This window comes from Malaya genurostris, chromosome 2, assembly GCF_030247185.1.
Source record: "Malaya genurostris strain Urasoe2022 chromosome 2, Malgen_1.1, whole genome shotgun sequence".
NCBI lineage: Eukaryota > Metazoa > Arthropoda > Insecta > Diptera > Culicidae > Malaya > Malaya genurostris.
The window spans coordinates 6109151-6123549 of record NC_080571.1 but is presented as its reverse complement, the minus strand read 5'-3'; the positions used below and the strand labels follow the sequence as shown (position 1 = coordinate 6123549).

The 14399-nt window shown below is 39.9% G+C and overlaps 1 protein-coding gene across 1 annotated transcript in view; it reads right to left on the bottom strand.

Moving 5' to 3' along the window:
- LOC131433023 (uncharacterized) overlaps positions 1 to 12925 on the bottom strand; it is a 142045-nt gene extending 129120 nt beyond the window's left edge. The window contains exon 1 of the mRNA XM_058599748.1: positions 12418 to 12925. The gene's annotated coding sequence lies outside the window, so the exon portion shown is untranslated. The remainder of the gene's footprint in view (positions 1 to 12417) is intronic.
- Between the last annotated feature and the right edge of the window lie 1474 nt (positions 12926 to 14399).

Below are 14399 nucleotides of genomic sequence, written 5' to 3'. Positions count from 1 at the left end.
GTAATTCAGGAACCAGAATCCGGATCTAGATGATAATCAGAAACTTTGTATGAGACTACAATATTTTTCATTTCAATCTAAGTTTGTGAAAATCGGTTCAGCCATCTCTGAGAAAAGTGAGTGACATTATTTTAACATTTTTGGTGCATATCACCCTGTAGTTCTGGAACCGGAAGTCGGTTCCAAATGAAATTCAGGAATTTTGTATGGAACCGTAAGACCTTTCATTTGAATCTAAGTTTGTGAAAATCTGTTCAGCCATCTCCGAGAAAAGTGAGTGACAATATTGGTTACACACACATACATACGCACACACATGCACACGCACACACATAGACACACAGACATTTGCTCAGCTCGTCGAGCTGATTCGAATGGTATATGACTTCAGGCCCTTCGGGCATCGGTTCAAAAGCCGGTTTTTGCAGTGATTGTATAGCCTTTCTATATGAGAAAGGCAAAAATGGTAAAATGGTATTGGTCGCCGGGAAAAGGGAGATATGTGAGCTTGCAGATACCACAAATACTTGTACTGAACTCATACACCATATTTTTGACAAGATTATGCAGATCATTTCGTGCCGTGACTATCGGATCGATCGGACGTAAATTCTGCTTTCTCCAATCGCGTGGTGAATTGTTTTATTCCGTTATCAAGGTCATTCCGTATTCTATTGTGTGCATCAGTGCGGTCGAGTGATAGTTCTAATTAATCCGTTCTCAAGGCCGACTGTGAGCTTGTGTAAAGCAGCACTGCGTGTGGTACCGTTAGCCAGCGCCAGCGCTGGGCGCTGCGTATATATCGTTGTACATTAGAAACATTGATAAATATATATAGTGATAAAAAGATTGGTTTCATTGGACAGTGTAGTGAGAGACTAAAAACAAAGTGCTTTTTCCTCAAAGAGGTTTTTTGCACTTTATTGAACTGGAATATTCACCGGTTGCCTAGGACCGGGCCTTGTCGGCCGATCACCCTTCGAGAGCTAAAGCTAAGTATTTTTTTTTCTTTTCCCTGTTGTTCAGTACCATTAGATTTTTATTGCCCCCTAATATTTACCCGCACGGACACATTTCCGTGCCATGACAAAAGGCACAGAATTGCCTGACCTTCCCCTAGATGATCAAATGGATGCTTCTGATGGCAATAAATCTCGCATTAGAAGCTATCCCGATGGGCTTGCACTCCCGGCCGGACCGTATGCGGTTTACATCCGGACCAAAGCCAACGGTAAAAAATTGAACCTTCTAAGACTTTCTAATGACCTGTCCTCGCGATACAATACTGTACAAAAAATTGAGAAAGTACGCCCGGACAAGCTTAGGGTCTTGTTAGCCAGTGCAAAACAGGCTAATGAGATCGTTCGAAGTGAGCATTTCACGCGGGAGTATCGCGTATACGTACCAGCTCGCGAAGTCGAGATAGACGGCGTGATCACCGATCCGAGTCTGACTTGCGAGGACGTTCTTAAGCATGGGGCAGGCGGTTTTAAAAACCCCCTACTCAAGAACGTTAAGATACTGGACTGCAAGCAATTGCGTTCAGTATCGACCGCTGAGGATGGGATTAAGTCTTATACCCCATCAGACTCGTATCGGGTGACTTTCGCTGGCTCGGCTTTGCCTAATTACGTCCTCCTGGACCGAGTCCGTTTACCTGTTCGTCTTTTTGTGCCGCGGGTCATGAACTGCACCAATTGCAAACAATTGGGACATACAGCATCCCATTGTTGCAATAAATCCCGGTGTATAAAGTGTGGAGGGAGTCATGCGGATAACTCCTGCAGTGGAGACAATGAAAAGTGTCTCTACTGTAAGGAGGGGCCGCATGACCTCTCTGATTGTCCCGTGTACAAATTGCGTAAGGATAAAATGAAGCGTTCACTCAAGCAACATTCCAAACGCTCTTTTGCAGAAATGTTGAAATGTGCTACGCCACCTACCGAAAATCCTTACGCTTACTTGTCAACTGACGAGAGCGAATATGATGACCCCCTCGAAGGTACATCTTCGGCTGTCCCTCATAGCTCATCAATTAGAAAGAGAAGAAATAAATCTTCTCAAAAGCTCCCTAGTAAGGGTTCGAAGATGTCCTCTGATGGGTTCCGAAAAATTACAACAACTGGTAGTGATGGCAAAAAACCAGAGAAAAAAGCTCCAGGCCTTGGAAAATTAAATTCCGAGCAAGAATTTCCATCACTTCCTGGGACTTCAAAACCCCCGAAAGTCCCTAAAGATCAGTCAGAAAATTTACCAAATACTGGGTTTGTTAAATTCTCTGATATTGTGGACTGGATCATGTCTACTTTCAATATTTCTGAACCTCTTAAAAGCCTGATAATGGCTTTTATTCCTACAGTTAAAACATTCTTGAAGCAGTTGACTGCAAAATGGCCCCTTCTTTCAGCGATCGTATCCTTCGATGGCTAAGACACCCACCGAGGTCACGGATACAATCACTGTTATACAGTGGAATTGTAGAAGTATCATCCCAAAAATAGATCCTTTCAAATTTCTAGTAAATAATCTGAAATGTGACGCATTTGCATTGTGCGAAACTTGGCTAACTTCTGAAATACCCTTAAACTTCCACGATTTTAACATTATTCGTCTGGATCGAGATGATTCCTATGGAGGAGTTCTTTTGGGGATCAAAAAGTGCTATTCTTTCTATCGCATTAACCTCCCCTCGATACCAGGTATTGAAGTTGTCGCATGTCATGTTACAATCAAAGGCAAGGACCTTTGCATTGCTTCCATCTACATTCCTCCAAGAGCCTCGGTTGGGCATCGGCGGCTCAATGATATCATAGAGCTTCTTCCCGCACCGACGTTGGTTTTAGGAGACTTTAACTCACACGGTACGGGATGGGGCTGTCTTCACGACGATAACAGATCAACTATGATCCATGATATCTGCGACAACTTCAATATGACAATCTTGAATACGGGAGAAATGACACGAATTCCTGCACCACCAGCAAGACCAAGTGCGCTAGACTTATCCCTTTGCTCGACATCGCTACGGTTGGATTGCACGTGGAAGGTAATCCCTGATCCCCACGGTAGCGATCATCTGCCTATCGTAATTTCAATCGCCACCGGATTAAGACCATCGGAAACAATCAATGTTTCGTATGACCTCACACGAAACATTGATTGGAAATGCTACGCAAATTTGATATCTGAGAATCTAGAAACAACACAAGAACTTCCTCCGGAGGAAGAGTACACGTTTTTGGCTGGCTTGATTCTCGACACCGCGACTCAAGCTCAGACGAAACGTGTACCCGGAGCGAAAACTAACATCCGTCCCCCCAACCCGTGGTGGGACAAAGAGTGCTCAGAATTAAACGCGGAGAGAACTTCATCATTTGTCGAGTTTAGGAAAAACGGAACACCTGATAATTTTAGAAACTACGCGGCATTAGACGCTAAAATGAAAAGCTTGATTAAAGCGAAGAAAAGCGGTTATTGGCGTCGATTCGTAGACGGATTATCGAGAGAAACATCAATGAGCACTCTTTGGAACACAGCCCGACGAATGCGCAACAAAAACACCACAAACGAAAGCGAGGAATATTCTAACCGCTGGATATTCGATTTCGCTAAAAAAGTATGTCCTGACTCTGTTCCGGAACAGACAATCATGCGCGTCGCTTCATCAAACAGAAACGAAACACCTTTTTCGATGGTCGAGTTCTCACTTGCGCTTTTATCGTGTAACAATAAATCTCCGGGGTTAGACAAAATCAAATTCAACTTGTTGAAAAATTTGCCTGACTCTGCCAAAAGGCGCTTATTGAATTTATTCAATAGGCTTCTTGAGGATAATATTGTCCCACATGACTGGAGACAAGTAAGAGTTATCGCCATTCAAAAACCAGGGAAACCAGCCTCCGATCACAATTCGTATCGGCCGATTGCTATGCTTTCCTGTATCCGGAAATTGTTCGAAAAAATGATTCTGTTTCGTCTAGACAATTGGGTCGAGACTAATGGCTTACTTTCAGATACACAATTCGGCTTCCGCAGGGGCAAAGGAACGAACGATTGTCTTGCGTTGCTCTCAACCGAAATTCAAATGGCATTTGCTCGTAAAGAACAAATGGCGTCAGTTTTCCTAGACATCAAGGGGGCTTTTGATTCAGTTTCCATAAACATCCTATCTGAGAAGTTGCATCAGCATGGTCTTTCACCAATTTTGAATAACTTTTTGTATAATCTGTTGTCCGAGAAATACATGTATTTCGCGCATGGTGATTTGTCGACAATACGATTCAGTTACATGGGTCTTCCTCAGGGCTCATGCTTAAGCCCCCTTTTATACAACTTTTACGTGAACAACATTGATGAATGTATCAACACATCTTGCACGCTAAGACAACTTGCCGACGACAGCGTTGTGTCCATTATAGGACCCAAAGCTGCCGATCTCCAAGGACCATTGCATGATACCCTCGACAACTTCTCGACATGGGCTCTTCAAATGGGTATCGAGTTCTCTACGGAGAAAACTGAGCTGGTTGTATTTTCAAGGAAGCGAGAACCAGCACAATTACAGCTTCGACTAGGGGGTGAAACCATAGCTCAGGTCTTCACATTTAAATATCTCGGGGTCTGGTTCGACTCCAAAGGCACCTGGGGATGTCACATTAGGTATCTGAAACAAAAATGCCAACAGAGAGTCAATTTTCTTCGTACAATAACCGGATCATGGTGGGGTGCCCACCCAGGAGACCTGATCAGGTTATACCAAACAACGATATTGTCCGTGATGGAATACGGATGCTTTTGCTTCCGATCCGCGGCGAACACTCATTTCATCAAGCTGGAAAGAATTCAGTATCGTTGTTTGCGTATTGCCTTAGGTTGCATGCAGTCGACTCATACGATGAGTCTCGAAGTGCTCGCGGGCGTCTTACCGTTGAAAAACCGATTCTGGGATCTCTCATATCGATTGCTAATCCGATGCGACATCTTGAATCCGATGGTGATTGAAAACTTCGAAAGGCTTGTCGAGCTCAATTCTCAGACCCGTTTTATGTCCTTGTATTTTGATTACATGGCTCAGAATATTAATCCTTCTTCGTTTGTTTCCAATCGTGCTCATTTCTTGGATACTTCTGATTTTACTGTGTTTTTCGACACATCCATGAGAGAAGAAATTCGTGGAATCCCGGATCACGTGCGCCCTCGAGTGGCCCCTAATATCTTCCATAATAAATTTAAAACAGTCAACTGTGAAAAGGTGTTTTACACTGACGGTTCAAACATCAACAGGTCCACAGGCTTCGGCATCTTCAATCAAAACATCACCGCTTCTCACAAACTCAATGATCCGGCTTCAGTTTACGTCGCAGAATTAGCTGCTATTCAGTACACCCTTGAGATCATTGAAACCTTGCCCAAAGACCATTACTTCATTGTCACGGACAGTCTAAGCTCAATAGAAGCTCTCCGGGCAATGAAGCCAGGAAAGTATCCCCCATATTTCCTGGGGAAAATACGGGAACACTTGCGAACTTTATCTGAACGGTCTTATTTAATATCGTTAGTCTGGGTCCCTTCGCATTGTTCCATTCCAGGCAATGAAAAGGCAGACTCATTGGCTAAGGTGGGCGCATTAGAAGGTGATATTTATGAAAGACCAATCTGCTTCAATGAATTTTTCAGTATCTCTCGTCAGAAAACTCTCGAAAGTTGGCAAACTTCATGGAGCAATGGCGAACTGGGACGATGGCTACATTCCATTATCCCTAGGGTATCGACGAAACCTTGGTTCAGGGGGATGAACGTGAGTCGCGATTTCATTCGTGTTATGTCGCGGCTCATGTCAAATCACTACACCTTCAACGCACATCTCCGGCGTGTTGGGCTTGCGGAGAGCGGTCTCTGCACCTGTGGCGACGGTTATCAGGACATCGAGCATGTCGTGTGGTCGTGCGTAGAGTATCGCGACGCCAGGTCGAAGCTACTGGAATCCCTTAGGGCCCGAGGTAGACCGCCTGAGGTTCCGGTTCGGGATGTGTTGGCGAGTCGGGATAGTTTATATATGCTTCTCATATACCAGTACCTTAAACACATTGATATACAAGTGTAATGTGTTATCCCTCGCTCAGAAAGTATAAACTCCACCTACAGGTTCGACACTAACATCCGCCCGATTCTCTCGATCCCCGTCCCTGTCCACCATCTTCATTGGAACTAACAAGATCTTTTTTTGTCACTAACTTTTTCGTTACCCCTTCCCTGTCTCTTCACCATCTCGATGGCAACTAATTAGATCTTTATCGTTTTCAAACATTTTGTTCCCACATCCCCTTTTTACCCCGTTTCCACAATATTTACTTTTTTTTTTCATTCTCTTCCGTAACATCACCATCATCGTCCACGGAAGGCCGCCCCAGTCGAAAACCAGCATGCGGGCCACCCGCCGGGCCTTCGTAGCCTGGGGGTGTTTCCCGCGGACCCACACGGACCGAAGGATGCGGCCAACATGGATCTTCGCCAACGGCATATGGAAGACCCTCATGCGATATTCAATTCACCGGCCACTACCGATAGCTTCTCGAGAATCCGCTACCGCTACATTACATAATGATACTTTTCTAGTTTTAAGTTAGTCGTAATTAAGATTAGTAAATACCCTTGGCATCTTAGAGCTTAAGCAGTGTGCCTTAAAATTATACTATAATATTGAATAAAAAAAAAGATTACGCAGATAAGAAACTTAATCTACTGCTGGGTGCCTCGAACAAAAAACACGAACGCAAGTGAACTTCGGATACGAGTTTGGCCTTGCAGATGCGAAATCTCGTGAGCTTTTGGCGTTCTTTAGTAACTTTTGATAAAACATGAATTAACTTTTAAACACCAGATAATAAAATATATACCCGGCACTGAACAGAATCCGATACAAATGTTTCGAAGTTACCCAAGGAAATTCAATGAGTCAGTAGGGTCACGGTATCAATTTCCTGGGATTGACAACGCGTACTTTCAGCGTATTACCTCGAAAAAGGTAATGTCACCAACAGTGAGTAGTATTGTGCATATGCAACGGAAAAATAATTTGTTTTCACAGGACAAGCTCCTTTGGACTTCATTTGTTTTCAAACTTAGAAAGATGAATCATCAATAGAACGGCTGAAGGCAAAAATTTGATAAAAGCAGTTTAGCTTGAAAAACCCGTTTAAGTATTATGAAATGCAAAAATCGGACAAAACCTTTCTTTTTTTTGCAAGAACCAGGCTACAAATACTTTGAGTGTCAAAACCTGTTCTTCAGAGAAAATCAGAATGTTTTTATCCGGTTCTTGCAGTCAAAGTTTTTATGCCGTCTGTCGCAATGAACCGTCAACCCGGGTATTGGCAGACACGGCCCTAAAATAACCGAAACGAAGAACATTTATTCTAGGGCTGAAAAGTCACCACTTGTGGCTGAACACCCAATTTAAATCTTAATAATTTAATTTTAACTCATATTCCAATAAATAGTTATTTAAAAAAAAAAAAAAAGAAAAAAAAGAACATTTATTAATTCATCAACATTCACGAAAAACTTAAGTAGAAAAATTTAGATTCAATTCAGGAAATATATCCAACCATTAACTCCAAACTCGTGAAAAAATAAGTAAATGCGATCAAAAACATTGTTGGTCCAAGCGACCTAAATCTGAACCTGTCCCAAGGATTAATTTGCCGCCCCCCTAAAAACGTTGCGCGCGGGGCGAATGGTCCATAACCCCCCTCTCCATCCCTCCCCCCTTAAGATACGCCACTGGCCTGATCAAACATTAGTCTAACTCATCAGAAAATTCAACTAATCTTCTAGTTTAATGCAAATTATTGGATTTTAAAAAACAAGCTCACTTCATGAACTGAAATAAGATTGGAAAATTACTATATTCCTACCTTTTTCGAATGAAATACCGCAAAACTTAGATTTTATTCAAATCTTTTGTGGTTCTGTTTACATTTTTGTAAACAATTGGATTTTGAACGCAAAAGTCAATACAACTCAACGCCTTCTATGTTTTGCTTCATGAGCCAAGAAAACGATGACGTTAACAAATTATTGCATAGAGCAACATAGGAATCGAGTATCAACTGCGGAAATAGTTACAAACATGTAAGTATTGCCATAAACAATTTTACGGAATAGGAAAAACTTTTGCATGAAAAGTAAACTTTTATTTTCTTTAGTACCGTAGTTAATTTTCGTAATCGAAAAGGTTTACACAACTACTGGGTGGAAGGAAACAAACAAATCAATTATTTCTGTGTGGAGTCAACAAACATATATGAATCTGTATGACATTCAGAAGGCAAAAAATAAGAAAAAAAATTCCATGCGAAATATGTAAATAAATTGATTGAAATTGGCTTTCAAAACGCAAAAATCAAATCAACTTCGCGCTTTCTATGTTTCACTTTATGGACCAAGAAAACAATGATGTTAGCAAATTATCACATAGAGCAATATAAAAAATCGAGTATTAAATGCGGAAATAGTTACTAACATAGTAATTTTTCCTTAAACAAACCTACGGAATGGGTAAAACTTTTGCATTCATACAAATTTTCCAAAAAGAGTAAACCTTTAGTTTCTTTAATACTAAACTATATTTCGATATTGGTGCTAAGAAAGTTTAGGTCATCAATTTTCGTTATCGAAATTAAAGGTTTAAACATTTACTGGGTGAAATAAACGGCCAGACCAATTATTTCAGAGCGGTGTCAACAAGTAATGTCAATATTATCAATCTATAGGGCATTCTGAAAGCAAAAAACTTAGCTTTTACAGCTTACACCTCCCCAAAGTAACAAACAGCTTACACCTCCCAAAAGTAACAATAGGTTTTACACCTCCCCAAAGTAACAAACAAGGAAAAGGAAAACGTTGAGGTCTGGTTTTTTTATATGTAGAAAGTGTGTGCAAAATTTGAAAAAAATTTGTTCAGTAGTTTTTCAATGACGATGGACACAAAATTTTTCACAAAATCATATTTTTTCTTTTGTATTTTTTTATAATGAAACATTTCAAGAATGTTTTGTCAAGTTATTAAGTCGATCGAAGCAGAAATCTTGGACCTGTGTGCCGAGCTCTTACTTCTTCGCAATATGAGACAAGCAAAGATAAAGACCAATAACTTGCCGAGTTTTTCTCCGATAGGCTTTAAAATTTCACAGAATATGAGACAATACAAAGAAAATAATAAATAATTTTTCAAAAGTGTTAGACCTTACCCGTCCCTTAAGCTCAGATCACAGCATGCTGTGCGTTTGGCTGTCAACTTTCGTTTGTTTACTTGTTTGTGCGCTTGAAGTTCTGCGTTTTCCAAATATAGCATATTGAAAAGGAAGTGAAAATTAAGGTTCTGAACATATGGCTGAATGAGAAAGGTATTACTATGCGCAAATTGGTGAAGCGGCTTGGAATTCATCACGCCAGTGGTAAAACCATCATTAATAAGTTTGGGGAACACTTTTCTTTGGATGAGCTACCAGGAAAGGGCATCAAAAACCCTTCCAGGTCCACAATACTTTACTGTCGTCGTTGGGGAGGATGTGAGCGATGCGGACAGGTCGATTCAAGTGAAGAAATTCGTACTGGTATGGCAAGCAATATGTTCCTGTGGTATGAAGTCATCCATTTTTTACACTACCGGAACTATAAATGCAGAAATCTATCGATCTGAGTGTTTCCAGAAGAGATTTCTGCCTTTATATAAGAAGCATAGTACACCTCCACTGTTTTGGCCTGATTTAACGTCGGCTCACTATGCCAAAACCACTCTCAATTGGCTTGCGGAAAAGGGTATAAATTTCGTTGAGAAAAATATCAACCCACCAATTGCCCTTAGCTTCGACCAATCGAACGTTACTGGGCATTCGTGAAAGGGGTCAAAAAATACGATGCAACACTTGTCCGGAACTTGATGAAGAGCGTTCGATCAAATGCTGGAAAATTCGTGAAAGAATAATTTAAATTTCATCCGGTTTTCATTATGCTCAAGTTTAAACTCGTACAATAAAGGATCGATTTTTAGTGTGAATAAAATATCGTTTTTTATCATAATTTGAAGGAAAATTTGTGAATAGCTTATTTTCGATACACTCCTTAGTAAACCAAAAACTTGGACGTCCGGGCGATGAAAATTATTTCAAAGTTTGTGACGAACTGTGATATGACAGATAGAGGGGGATTTCAGAAATTTAGTGTGACATAATTTGTGCATGACGCCTGCTGGATCTCGTTCAATTTTCAACTATTTGATTTGGACCTTTGAACTTGGGAATGAAAGCAAATTAAAGACATGTTTCAAGCAATATATGATCACTGCAAGACAAGAATATGTCATTCAATGAGAATATCATAACCTTTTCGTAATCTAAGAATGAATTAACATATGGTCTTTCAACAATTAGACGATGCCAACAAAGAAATTTCAAAGGTAGGAGGTGATCTATGTCGTGCTGATTACTTTCGGAAGTCATGAATGTAAAAAGCTTCTGGTGTGGAAGTCGTTTCAAATATCTTTGCTAGGGTTAGTAGACTGACAAGTACTAATGCAAGTGACAAGTTTCGCAAGTGTGATAAGTTTTCTTTTTTTATTCTTTCGTGAAGTAAATACACTCTTAGAAAAAACGAAATTTACGCTTGACGTAAATTCAAGTATGCCGTAATTTCTTCGGTGATGTCACAATATTACATCTACTAACATGTAAACATAAATTTTGCGTCTGTATCGATGTGAGTTCCAGCTAAAACAACTGTGATGGTAATGATATGACTTATCTTTAAATGCTTTGTATTGTGAATGTAAGTGAATCGCGACGCTCCTTTTATGTGCATCTATAAAGATGTAACATTTTTTAAGTGTGTATGTAACAATTCGTCAAATAACTGTAGTGGAGATTAAAAGAAAGAATTCAATGTTTTAAGCAAAAGCCAAACTGCCATAATTTCATCCGAACAATTTGTAGTTTGTTGTTTTGAACTCATTTTCCAATTGCAGAATTTTTTCAAATATGTAACCGGTCGTATATTCTTGCATAAAAACAATGCCATAAATCGATATCCGATCTGATTAAACAAGAAAAAATAAATTTCTGCTGCAAATTTAGTGTTTGGAAAATAATATTCTACTGCAAATTAGACCTACTCCATTTAGAAGGTGGGAATTTTGTTTTAAAGCTATCGTAAAAACAATCAAATGTTTTGCATATTACAAATTATGTTATTTGTCAACAAATCGAAGCAGCTTAGATATACTAGATGTTTTCTAGAACCCAACGTTTTTGTTTGACTTTATTTTTAAACTTTGGTGATTATTTAAAGTCAAAAATTTTTTTATTTTGTAGCTGCAGAACCTCCCCAAAGTAACAAAAAATAAAAAGGAAAACGTTGGAGTCTGGTATTTCACTTGTAAAATGTCTGTGCAGAATTTGAAAAAAATCGTGAAGTAGTTTTCGAATGACGATGGACACAGACTTTCAGAACCTGCTTTCGAGAAAAACGAGTTCAAAGTTTATTGTCTATTAAATCGAAGGAAAAAAAATATTTTTCTAGTGGATTCTTTGTATTTTGTCATAAGAAAGCATGTCTATAATATTTTGTCAAATTTTTAAGTCAATCGAAGCTGAACGCTTGGGTCTGTGCGCCGAACTCTTGCCTCTCCGCAGTATGAGGTAAGAAGAGATGAAGGCCCATAACTTCCAATGTTTCGTTCCGATTAGTTGGAAAATTTCACAGAATATTCTTGAAATATTTTGCTATTAGAAAATACTAAGGAAAAATAAACGATTTTTCAAAAGTAATAGACCCTACCCGCTCCTTAATTACCTCATGTTTTATTCCGATATTTTAAATTCTCGCCTCAGCAAAAAGAATGTCAGTTTATACTATTTCAGAAGTATAGAGTTACTTTATATAACATAACAAATAACTTAATTAAAATTTATATACTATCTAATACTATCTTACTAATGGGTTGTCTTTTCTTTCGGACGGCTTATGAAATAGCATTTGTCATATGACAACTATTGAAGGGGTACAACAATTTTAAATAAATTCTTTGATTATTGGCTAAAGATTTTTATAAAGCTAAGCAAGATTCGAAACTCGATGTTTACAATTGAACCGTAATATCCATCAATGTACAGAACCATACACAAAATAAAATTTAATTATGTCAATTTTCTCATTCGAAGCCATTTACTTTGTTTCAATCGCACGCTTGTTCTTCGCCCCATTCTTCATACGAAGTGGCCCCATCGGAAAGCCAGCACATACATGAAATCATGCATACGGCAATTTTCGCAACACATCGCAGCATCATCTATCGAACCACTCAATCGGGGCTTCCTTCAACTAGATTAGATCACTTTTCCGAGCAGGTTTCCAACTCACCTTTGAAGCTCCTGTTTCACTTTGCTCGTTTTGACACTGCAACGCTATATCGTTCTGCAATAGTTATTGATCCGAAACGTGCATCTCGGTCGTTGATGTAACGCCAGTTTTCAGCAGCACCACGACGATAGAATCCGCAGGAGCACACACTGCAACTGGAGGCCGCGGAACGGGACGAAAATCGTGCAACGCTTCTGCTTCGCGGTTGAGCTGAAAAACTCGCTTTGATCGGGATTGCAATTCACTAAATTTAGGACACTGTTCACTTATTTCCAGTGATGGTTGTATTCACTAGCTAAGAAACTATCCGTTTGAAGCACATTCAAACACCTGGAAATATCCATCAAACGAATTGCACTTGCTGTACACAACATGAAATCCTTCAAACTAAAAACTCAACAAGCGACGATCGAACCAAACAACCACAAACTCGTAATCCTAGCAAACGCTGAATATTCTGTGGAACAAACGAATCAGGCCCGCGCGCCTCAAAAACTGCGTCTTTATCGTAGCAGGCTTAATCTTAAAATAACGTAATTATTAGCATCACCGTTTAATTTTATAAAACCATAGATTTGAGCAGCGCGCGCACGTTTTTTTCGTCGAGTACTGGCTTGTATTTCTGTTGTTTTGCTACTATTCCTTTCGCTCTCGTTCGATTATGCTTTTTGACCACCAGCTGACTCTCTCTCTGCTATGCCTTCTATGTGCACACACCGCAACAATCTGCAGAAGCTCCCCGAATCACAAGAGCCATCTGAGGCACAACGATCTATGCGCTGCGAATTCCGCATCGGAGAGTGGAGTTCGCCGTCTCCAGTGCGGGCTACAAGAAGATGCTATTCGAATCCCCACACAGTCGCTACATTATGGGGAGCATATGGTTGTATACGGCGTGATCGGTTTGACAGCCCAGCTCACCGATGGCTCATAGATCATCCGCCGAGCTGGAAGAGAATCGGCCCATAAAAAAATAATTGAGTATTGCACTGCCAAGCAGACAGGTAGTGTCATGATGAGTTGCACGTGCACTTCGATGGTTTTTAAACTCCCACACCCTCCCCACCGGTCGAACTGCTAGTTCATGGTGACAACGAACGAAACGGATCATAAACAGAACAGCAAAACTATGCTATGCGCAGTGGTGAGACAAACGGACATCATGCCGAACAGCGCGATTTGCATTGTAGATTACCGAAGACAGTTGTAGGCTGATCACGCTCGATGGCCTAGGTGAGTACACGATTACCTACGATCAGAATATCAATCGGAAACGAAAGCTGCAGAGAAGCAGAGCAATGTATCTGAATGGAAAAATATTTGAATACAAAATTGATGGAATGTCAAGTAGATGATCAGTGCGAAAAAGGCAGGTTTAAGAATGTACTCGGAAATAGTATCCATTTTTCGAAAACAAAATCATAGTTGATTCAAACCCTAACTTAAGTTTCAATGCTTTTCCTGTAATTAACTTCTACGATCGAATATTCAGCACAGCATTGCTTTCTCATTCTTGGCTATACACCAATTCGTTTTCTCCCTCTCCCAGCCAGCTACTTTTGTATCTAAACAAATGTCCTGGTATGGAACGGGTTTGGTTTCTTGTAAACTAAAAGGCTTAAGATCCCCAATAGTAGTTTTTCGAATTACCTAATTACTTCCACAACATGATATTTATTTATTTTATTTATTTATTTACTATTATTGTGTCCATCGGATACAAGATCTGAATGGACAATTAGGGTGGGAAAAAACCCATTTGTGTCGAACATGAACAGTTCCGTGTGTCATTCTCAAACGGGCGCAAAAATCACTATCTTTTCAAAAACATAAAACGAAAGTAATAAATTACAATGAAACTTAAAGCTAGTATCACAAATGTCGCCAGTAAAATAATATCTTAAAAATTCTAATCACAGTAGATCGTTTCAGTTTTTTCACGAAATGAATAGATGATTCACCAAACTCGAAAAGATCCTCAA